Source organism: Perognathus longimembris, chromosome 16 (genome assembly GCF_023159225.1).
Source record: "Perognathus longimembris pacificus isolate PPM17 chromosome 16, ASM2315922v1, whole genome shotgun sequence".
NCBI classification, from domain to species: domain Eukaryota; kingdom Metazoa; phylum Chordata; class Mammalia; order Rodentia; family Heteromyidae; genus Perognathus; species Perognathus longimembris.
The window spans coordinates 30,628,441-30,637,826 of NC_063176.1; the positions used below are offsets into that span (position 1 = coordinate 30,628,441).

The window sequence follows — 9,386 nt, forward strand, 5'->3', positions numbered from 1 at the left end:
CTACAGGTGTTTTCAATCAGCACCCAGACACTCCCTTTAACAATGTAAGAGTTGTTTCCCAAGTTCCAGTAGCTATTCCCTTTAACAAGCAACAGCTGTTCTCAATCAGCTCAGGGACACTCTTGATAACATTAGAGTTTTTACTGAATATGGCCATTTTGTGGACTTCAGGCTAGCAGCTTTAGAATTCCTTGTTGACTATATACTAAAATGGACAGGAGTTATAAAGAACTGCAGTGACTACCTAATGTGGTCCAGAATTATCTTGTACCCTATTTTACATATGATCCTCTGCATATTGACCAAGGACCCACCATTTATGAAGAACATGAAGTCTCCCTTATGCAATGAAGCCCTGGTAGATCAACTGTGGTAACATGAATTCGAGTACTTCACATGACAGGAGCCTACGGTGTGGTCCTATGGACTTGTATTTCTCACTTTTTGATCTCAGTACACCTTCCTATTTACCCATGCCAGAGCTTGTGTTGGTTCTTAATGTAAAAGGAAAAAAGCTGTGCTGAATCCATAATTCTAGAGGCAATAACAGGCAATCTAGAAGTGATAAATAATCCATACATATACATATATGTTTGAGGACTAGTTAGGAAATTGCATTCTATTGTTCTGGGTAAACCATTTCAACACTTTTCTCATTAACACACATACACACACACACACACACAGAGAGAGGAAAATATAGATATATTTAACTGGCTACAGGTGTTCTCAATTTGCACCCGGACACCCCCTTTAACAACATATGAGCTGTTTCTCGAGTTCCCATAGCTAATAACTTTAACTCGCTGCAGATGTTCTCAGTCAACATCCGGACACTCCCTTAAACAATGTTAGACTTGTTTCCCAAGTTCTCAGAGCTAATAAGTAGCTACAGGTGCTCTCAATCAGCACCAGGACATTCCCTTTGACAACATGAGTTGTTTTCCGAGTTCCCAGAGCTAATCCCCTCTGCTAGCTACTGGTGTTCTTAATCAGCACCCAACTCCCTTTAACAACATAAGAGCTGTTTTCCAAGTTCCCAGAGTTATTCCCTTTAACTAGCTACAGGTGTCCTCAATCAGCACCCCTACACTGCCTTTAACAACATAAGAGCTGTTTCCCAAGTTCCCGGAGATATTCCCTAAAACAAGCTAGAGCTGTTCTCAGTTAGCACCTGGACACTCCCTTTGACAACGTAAGTGTTGTTTCCTGAGTTCCCAGGGCTAATCCCTTTAACTAGCTCAGGTGTTCTCAAACAGCACCTGCATACTCCCGATAACAATGTAAGAGTTGTTTCCCGAATTCCCCGAGCTAATCCCTTTCAAATAAGATACAGCTCTTCTCAATAATCACCCAGACACTCCAATAACAATGTAAGAGCTGTTTTTCCAGTTCTCAGAGCTAAATTCTTCAATAAGATATAGCTGTTCTCAATCATAAGCCGGACACTCCTGTTAAAAACATAAGAGTTGTTTCCTGAGTCCCCAGAGCTAATCCCTTTAACAAGCTACAGGTGTTCTCAATGAGAACCCGGACACCCCCTTTAATAACTTAAGAGTTGTTTACTGAAGTCTCAGAGCTAATCCCTTTAACTAGCTACAGGTGTCCTCACTCAGCACATGGACATTCCACATAACAATGTAAGAGTTGTTTCCCGAGTTCACGGAGTTAATCCCTTTAATAAACTATAGATGTTCTCAATTAGCAGGGGACACTACGGATAACACCATAAGAGTCTGTTTCCCAAGTTCAAGGAGATAATCCCTTTAAGAAGCTCCAGCAGTTCTCAGTCTGCACCCGGACACTCCCTTTAACATTGTAAGCATTGTTTCCTCAGTTCTCATAGTTATCCCCTTTAACTAGCTACAGGTGTTCTCAACACCCAGAAACTCTCCATTGCAATGTAAGAGTTGTTTTCTTGTTTCTAGGAACTAACCACTTTAACTAGCTACAGCTGTTCTCAATCTGCATCCGGACACTCCCTTTAACAACATAAGAGTTGTTTCCTGAGTTCACAGTGCTAATCCCTTTTATGAGCCACAGGTGTTCTCAATCAGCACCCAGACACTCCATTTAACAATGTAACAGTTTTTTTCCCGATATTCCAGAGCAAATCCCTTTAACTAGCTATGGGTGTTCTCAAATAGCACCGGGACACTCCCAGTAACAATGTAACAGTTTTTTCCCCTAGTTCCTGGAGATAATCCTTTTAATTAGCTGCATCTGTTCTCAATTAACACCCACAAACAACGTATAACAACGTAAGAGTTGTTTCCAGAGTTTCTGGAGCAAATCTCTTTATCTAGCTACAGGTCTTCTCAATCAACACCCAGACACTCCCTTTTATAACATAGGATTTATTTCCCGAGTTCCCATAGCTAATCCCTTTAACTAGCTGCAGGTGTTCTCAATTAGCACCGGACACTCCCTTAAACAATGTAGGAGTTGTTTTCAAAGTTCTCAGAGCTAATAAGTAGCTGCAGCTGTTCTCAATCAGCACCAGGACACTCCCTTTGACAACGTGAGTTCCTGGAGCTAATCCATTTAACAAGAGACAATTCTTCTCAGTCATCACCCAGAAACTCAGGATAACAATGCAATAGTTTCCCGAGTTCTCGGAGCTAATCCCTTTAACAAGCTACTGGTGTTCTTAATCAGCACGTGGATACTCCGGATAAGAATGTAAGAGTCATTTCCCGAGTTCCCGGAGCTAATCAGCTAATCAATCAGCTCTGGGACACTGCAGATAAAAACGTAAGAGTTTCTCGAGATCCCAGAGCTTATCCCTTTAACAAGCTACAGGTGGTCTCATTCAGCATGTGGATATTATTTTTAACAATGTAAGAGTTGTTTCTTGAGGTCTTCAAGCTAATCCCTTTAAGGAGCTACAGGTGTTCTCAAGCAGCACCGGGAAACTCATTTTAACAAAGTGAGTGTTGTTTCCCACATTTCTGGAGCTAATAAGTACCTACAGATGTTCTCAATCAGCACCGGACACTGCATTAGTTGGACAGTGCAGAGGAGATCATTAATTCACTAACAATTATCCAACTCTGGAATTGCTAACACAGACATTGTGGAACTATCTCCCGTCCACCCATTCTGCTTTCTACAGTCTTGGAAAGAACAAGCCTGCATCAGAACACAACCTAACAACAAGGAGGTAGGTGGTCAGTGTTGATGGTCCACACCTTTGGGCCCTGGCTACAGGAAGTAGAGACACCAGGTTCCAAAGCTCAAGGCCAACCTGGTCTTCCCATTAAGACCCTGTTTCTGAAACCCAGCAAGCAAACAAATCAGTTCCTAAGCAAGCCACCAGGCCCACAGCCCTTCAAAGAACCAAGAGAAAGAAAGGAAAGACTGGGGAAATACACACACCTGTAAAAATATGCATACATACATATAATACAGGATATATATATATATATGTGTGTGTGTGTGTGTGTGTGTGCATGTGTGTTTACATATATATGCACACATAGGTTCAAAGGAAACGTGTACGCACTTGTTCATTTAATTGTTTATTAATCTACACAAGGCAAATGGCCACTACCTTCAGTTGCATTGGTGCAAGCCCTGGAGTTTGTGGAGCAAATAAAAAACCATTCCCAGTGCTGCAATGAGAGGCAGAAAATAAAGTGGGGGAGAAAGAGAGAGGATCTGGTCACAGGGTTGAGACACAGGGAGGGTTGGTGAAAGGTGCCAATTTCACCATTACCTAGTGCTCCAGGTCAAGGAAAAAGGATGCTGGTTATGTGGACCCAGGAAGTCAGGACATGAAGGACAGAGTTGGAGCTGTGCCTTGGGAGTTGGGAAGAGGGGAAATGTGGAAGGCCAGGAGGGGTGCATGTTGGGAGACCCCCTGCTAGGCTGCCAAAGTGTGACAGATGCATGGGAGGCTGGGGTGGGAGGGTCATAGAGGCTGGACTGTTGGAAAGAGTGGGTCAGTCAGAGGACTATACAAGGTGAGAAGCTGGCACACTGGGTCCTTTTGTACTGTCTAGAGGACAGGGAGGAAGAAGACATGCCTCACAGCTACTGATGGACCAGAAGACATGAGTGCCTAGAGCACGGTGAGTGACCCACAACACCTAGGAAGCCAGGTGATTGACTAGTGCATCTCTGGATGTGGACGGTATTGGCATCAGGATGGGAGCAGCTGTGTGGGCATGGGGAGCTGTGAGGAAGCTGAAGGAATGACTGGCCTCCAACAGGGACATGATGAGCTCCACTGATCCTTGAGGCTGCTCTCTGCTTTCCCATCACGGCAGAAATTCTCATTACCATGGGTGTAAGGACAGTGAAGGGTTTGCTCAAGCACCAGGAGGTGGGCAGTTTGTCCAAGGAGCTGGCCAAGTGCTGGGAGATCTTGGCAGTGCTAAGCCACAAGTCAGAGGCTCTGAGCCAGGTCCCTGAGCAGGTTGCTGCTCCAGAGCCCATGGGTGGGGGGCGGTGATCTTGGGCAGGGCGGGGAGGGGGTCAGGGGGGAAGGGAGCTGTTGAAGGCCTCAACTGCGGATGTGTTCCCTCAGAGCAGAGCGAGTGATCCACTGGATCTGGGAACCCAGGTGAACAGCTCGGGCATGTCTGTGGACGTGGACCAGGGTGGCATCAGTACACCAAGGGCCAAGTGGGTGTGCAGAACCATGGAGCAGTTCCAGGAATGCCTGGCCTCCAGCACCAAAGAGGACTAGCTGCATAAATGCATGAGGCTGCTGTCAGTCTTACCTGTAATGGCAGAAATCCTTGCTGCTATGGTTTCAGAAGATACTGAAGGGTTTTAAGAAGCACCAGCCGGTGGGCAGCTTGGCTGAGGAGCTGGACATGTGCTGGGAGGCCTTAGCTCTCCTTGGCCGCCACCTAGCACTTGTGCTAGTGCTTCTGGGCCAGGACACTCAGCAGGATGGCCCTCAAGAGCCTACCAAGGATGGTCTTCGACAGGGTAAGGCGGAGGGGGCGATGTGGATGGAATCAGCTGTGGATTCTTTCTCTCAGAGCAGGGCGAGTGACCCGTTGGTTGGATGTAGGAAACCCGGTGAGTAGCCCACGGGTCTCTGTAGTTAGGGTCAGGTGTGGCGTCCCCACGCAGGTGGATGAATGGATGTGGGGAGCCTTGCGGCAGCTCCAGAGTCTCCTGGACTCCAGCACGGATGGGGACGAGCTCTGCAAATCCTTGACACTGCTCTTAGTCTTTCCCATCACGCCAGAAATTCTTGCTGCCACGGGTGAAAGAGGAGAGTAAAGGGACTGACAAAGCACCCGCTCGTGGGTAGCTTCGCAAAGGAGCTGGCCAAGTGCTGGAAGAACTTGCTTCCCCTGGACTGCAACCTAGCTCTTCTCCCAGGGCTTCTGGGGCAAGTCCAGGACCTGGGTGGCTCTTGAGCACCCACGACGGATGCTCTTGGGCAGTCGGAGTGCGAGTGGGAGCCAAAGAAGATGGTGCAAGAGTCAAGTGTGGCTTGAGGCTCCCAGGGAAAAGTTTCAGCCCCCTGGGAAGGGAGGCCACAGCTCTGGGCCAGATGGCCCGCAGCTAGGGGAGCTGTGTGAGCTCCAGAGTGCTGGCAAGGGTTCACCACCCCTTCAGCGGGCAGCAGGCGAGAGAAGCGACGCCGACTGGCCCCGGTGTCCTCGGGGGACAACAGCAGGCCTCATCTCTGGTCGGTGCTGAGGCTAAGAAAGGTCAAGGGAGGTCTCCCTTGGGAAGCTGGCGCCCGCTCAAGCCTATGATCCAGCCAATGCCGCTGAATTGACACAGGAAGAAGGGTGCAAATGGTGCTGCCTGGTGCCAAAGCCCCCAATTTCCCAGGGCCACAGGCCCCCTCAGCGGGGCTGCAGCCCTGCAATGGAGGTCCTTCTTCCCGTGCCTAGAGCCTCTGCGCCCCTGGAGGAAAGAGGAGAATGAGGAGGGAGGAGAATGGGAAGTGGAAGGGGAAGGGGAAGAAGAGAACATCGGAAAGGGCTGCATTCCCTTTGGTCAGAGTGACCCTGAAGATGCCAGTGTACTCCGTGCATGTGCAGAAAAACTATGTAAACGCTTCACAAACAGAAGACAATATTCAGGAGCTTTTCTAAAATGGGATATGCAAGAGAAGGAATAGTCAAAGGTACAGGAAAAGGTAGGGGGAGGAAGGAAAGAAACAGGAAGTGCAATGAGGAGAAGAATTGGGAGACAAAGGATCAAGGAGCAGAAAATGAAGGAAGAAAGAGAAAAAGGAGAAAAAAGAAAACTTCTGAGGGTGGAAACAGCAAATGAAAAAAGAAAAGAGAAATTGCAAAGGCAGAAAGGAGGAAAGTAAAAGTAAGAAAAATGAAAAATAACAGATGCAAAAGGGAAAAAGAAAGGAAGAAACATAATGAAAAGGAGAGATTGAGGAAAAGAAGGAGAGGAAAAGTTGTAAAAGAGGGGAGGGGAAAAGAAGAGAAAGGACAAAAAAACTATAATGACAACCACATTTTTCAAAAGCAAACAAATATGAAGTAAAAAGTAACATATAGGGCATCGATCCTATACAGACACTGACACTGGAAATCACACACATACACAATGTGTGTGTGTGCGTGCGTGCGTGTGTGTGTGTATGTGTGTTGTATCAGACTCAAATGATGCTCAGACTACTCAGGGGGTCTATGAATAGGGAAAATAATCAAATGTGTTCAAACCATAGGATCAAGTGGAGCACCTCTGGTTCAAGTTTGAAATCCTAGTTACTCAGGAGATTGGGATCTGAAGACCATAGTTCCAACACAACCGGGAAAGAAAGTGCAGGAAACTGTTATCTCCAGTGAAATACCCTCAAATAGAAATTTTGTTACTTAAAATGGTATCTTAAAAAGCACGTTCTTCATAATGTAGTTAAAGAATAAATAATAATTAGAACTTACTGTCTTTAATAATAACAAGAGTATACTAAAAGCAAGTCAATTAATTAAACATGGCCAATAATTAAAAAAAAAAAAAAAAAGACCAGGATGCTCTAAAAAAGAAAGAATTGAGAACAAATTCTTAGGAACTACTTAAGAACAAGGGCCAGAAAATTCCCTAGAAAATAGAAAAGAGAGAGAACTAGAAAAAAGACTAGTGTAGAATGTTGTTTCTCTTGTTAGTGAGAATTCTGAAAAAAAATTATAGGGAATGATCATTTTCAAAGAATGGTTCTAAGAATGGAAATATGGAGAATGGTTAACAAAGTAGACTAAGTAGTATAATTTCAGAACAGCAGAGTTAAAAATGAGATCCTAAAACCTTCCTGGGAAATGTTAAGTTTGATCAATATATCTTAAGTCTGGGATATGTGTGTGTATGTGTGTGCGTACGCACGTGCACACACACGCACACATGTTTTGTAGGGTTGTGGGTGGGAGACAGAGAGAGAGAGTGAAGGAGAGAGAGAGAAATACATGAATGCCAGTAGGAGAGTTGAGAAAATGAGATCATTGTATTCACAGTATGTAATGTAAAAATTCAACTCTATAAATCGAGAGTAGATGGGATGGGGAAGGATGAGCACGAAAGATGGAAGAAGGCTGGGAATATGGCCTAGTGGTAAGAGTGCTTGCCTGGTATACATGAAGGCCTAGGTTCAATTCCCCAACACCATATAGAAAAAATGGCCAGAAGTGGTGCTGTGGCTCAAGTGGCAGAGTGCTAGCCTTGAGCAAAAGAGAAGCCCGGGACAGTGCTCAGGCCCTGAGTCGAAGGCCCAGGACTGGCAAAAAAAAAGGATGGAAGAGGTGACCATTGATCACCTGAGCATTGATTACCTTACTTCTGGATTGAACCCCTTTGTACCACTTCTAAATGAACATAAATGTACATTTTTAAAGACATATTGTGATTGATTTTATTTTCCTATGTTTTCTTTGTTGTTGTTTTTGTGGTAATACATTTTAAATGTGTGTTTTAAACATTGTGCAAGATTTGATTTTTCTGGTTCTTTTGGATATGGAGTTTCAGGCACTTCTATGCCTTCCCTTGCTTTAAATCAAGATTCTCCAGGTTTAATCCAGCTTAATAACTATAATCACAAGGCTGAGCCATTGTTACCATTCTTTGATTAGTCTTGTGTATAGTTCAGGTACTTGCACCTCAGTTATAGCCTGTCAAATCTCATATTTAATCTTTATTAAGAAAGCAAAAGCTGAATAAAGTATGATTTTTATTGGGGTGGGGAGGACTGTGGACATTGCAATGCTTTCTTTTTTCTAGAGTTGTTTTGTGAATCTCTATTCTCTGATGTTCCACAATAATTCTGTACATATGCTGGTCACCATTCAAATAAGAGTTTGGGTAGGTGTTCAGTTCATATCACTTGACTATTGGTTTTCCTAGTTTAATCTGTGTATGTGCCACTTACTAGTAATCCAACCAAAAATTTAGAAGTAGGAACTCTTTATTTGCATAGCTTTTTTGTCTCTGGTACTCTTTTCTCATAGTTGTAACCACTTTTTTCTCAAATTCCAATCTCTGTCTCTTAGATTTTCCATCCTGTGCCAGATTCTGGTGACTGATTCCATGTGGATTGTCTTCTCTCATGTCCAAAGTCAACACTCCAGTGTTCTTAACAGAGGCTAGTTTTCTAGTTACTTATAACCAGAACTCATGTATGGGACCAGCTACCACAGTTGAACTTAGAAGTCTATTTTTTGTAGTATTTACAAGATTTATCTCTGTGATGAGATTTGGAGTTTTGATGTTTATAAGTAAAGCCTAAAATAGTACTTTTATTTTTTTAAGCCAAATAAGATTTTTTAAAAGTAAACATTTCTATAAATACTAATGTGACACTAGCAAAGTTTCCAAGGTTCCCAGGTCAATAATTCTTGGTTCACATACAAGAATGTGGTTCAACAGCTGCTGGCAGTTTTAAAAGATACCAACAAGGCTGTAGCACTAATTACTAGTGAAGTGGTTAATCTCCTTGGTGCAAGAACAAAGATCCTCGTATCTTTATGTTGATTTAGGGTGTATTGAATTAGTATGTAGTACTGTGAATTGTTTATAGCTATTGGTATTTCAATATGTAATTAAATGCTTGAACATATAAAGTTTAATTGTCCTCCATTATTTGAGGGAAAATACTGCTGTAATTAAATTCTGAGGAGTAGTCATTGAGAAGCAGGAGTCTCGCTTTTTTTAAGTTTCATTGACCTATTAAAATTAAAGTACATCTGGCATTTCTTTGTTTAGAAAAAACTGAGTCTAAAATTGAGTCGAGGTGCTACTGGCTCATACTCGTAATCTTAGTTACTCAGAGTAAGAGCAGAAGGATGCCAGGTTTGAGGAAAGTTTGGCAGAAAATTCTCCACACTTTATTTTTTAAATAACAGAGCTGGAGGGGTGACTCAAGTGTTAAACTGTCAACTTAACAAGCACAACAAGGCTAAGAG

The 9,386-nt window shown here is 43.7% G+C and overlaps 1 long non-coding RNA gene across 1 annotated transcript; it reads left to right on the forward strand.

Moving 5' to 3' along the window:
- Nucleotides 1-1,504: 1,504 nt before the first annotated feature.
- On the forward strand, nucleotides 1,505-9,050 carry LOC125365054. The gene is made up of 3 exons (XR_007213617.1): nucleotides 1,505-1,515; nucleotides 7,192-7,199; nucleotides 8,935-9,050. It is a non-coding gene; the product is annotated as an uncharacterized LOC125365054 (long non-coding RNA).
- Nucleotides 9,051-9,386: the final 336 nt, after the last annotated feature.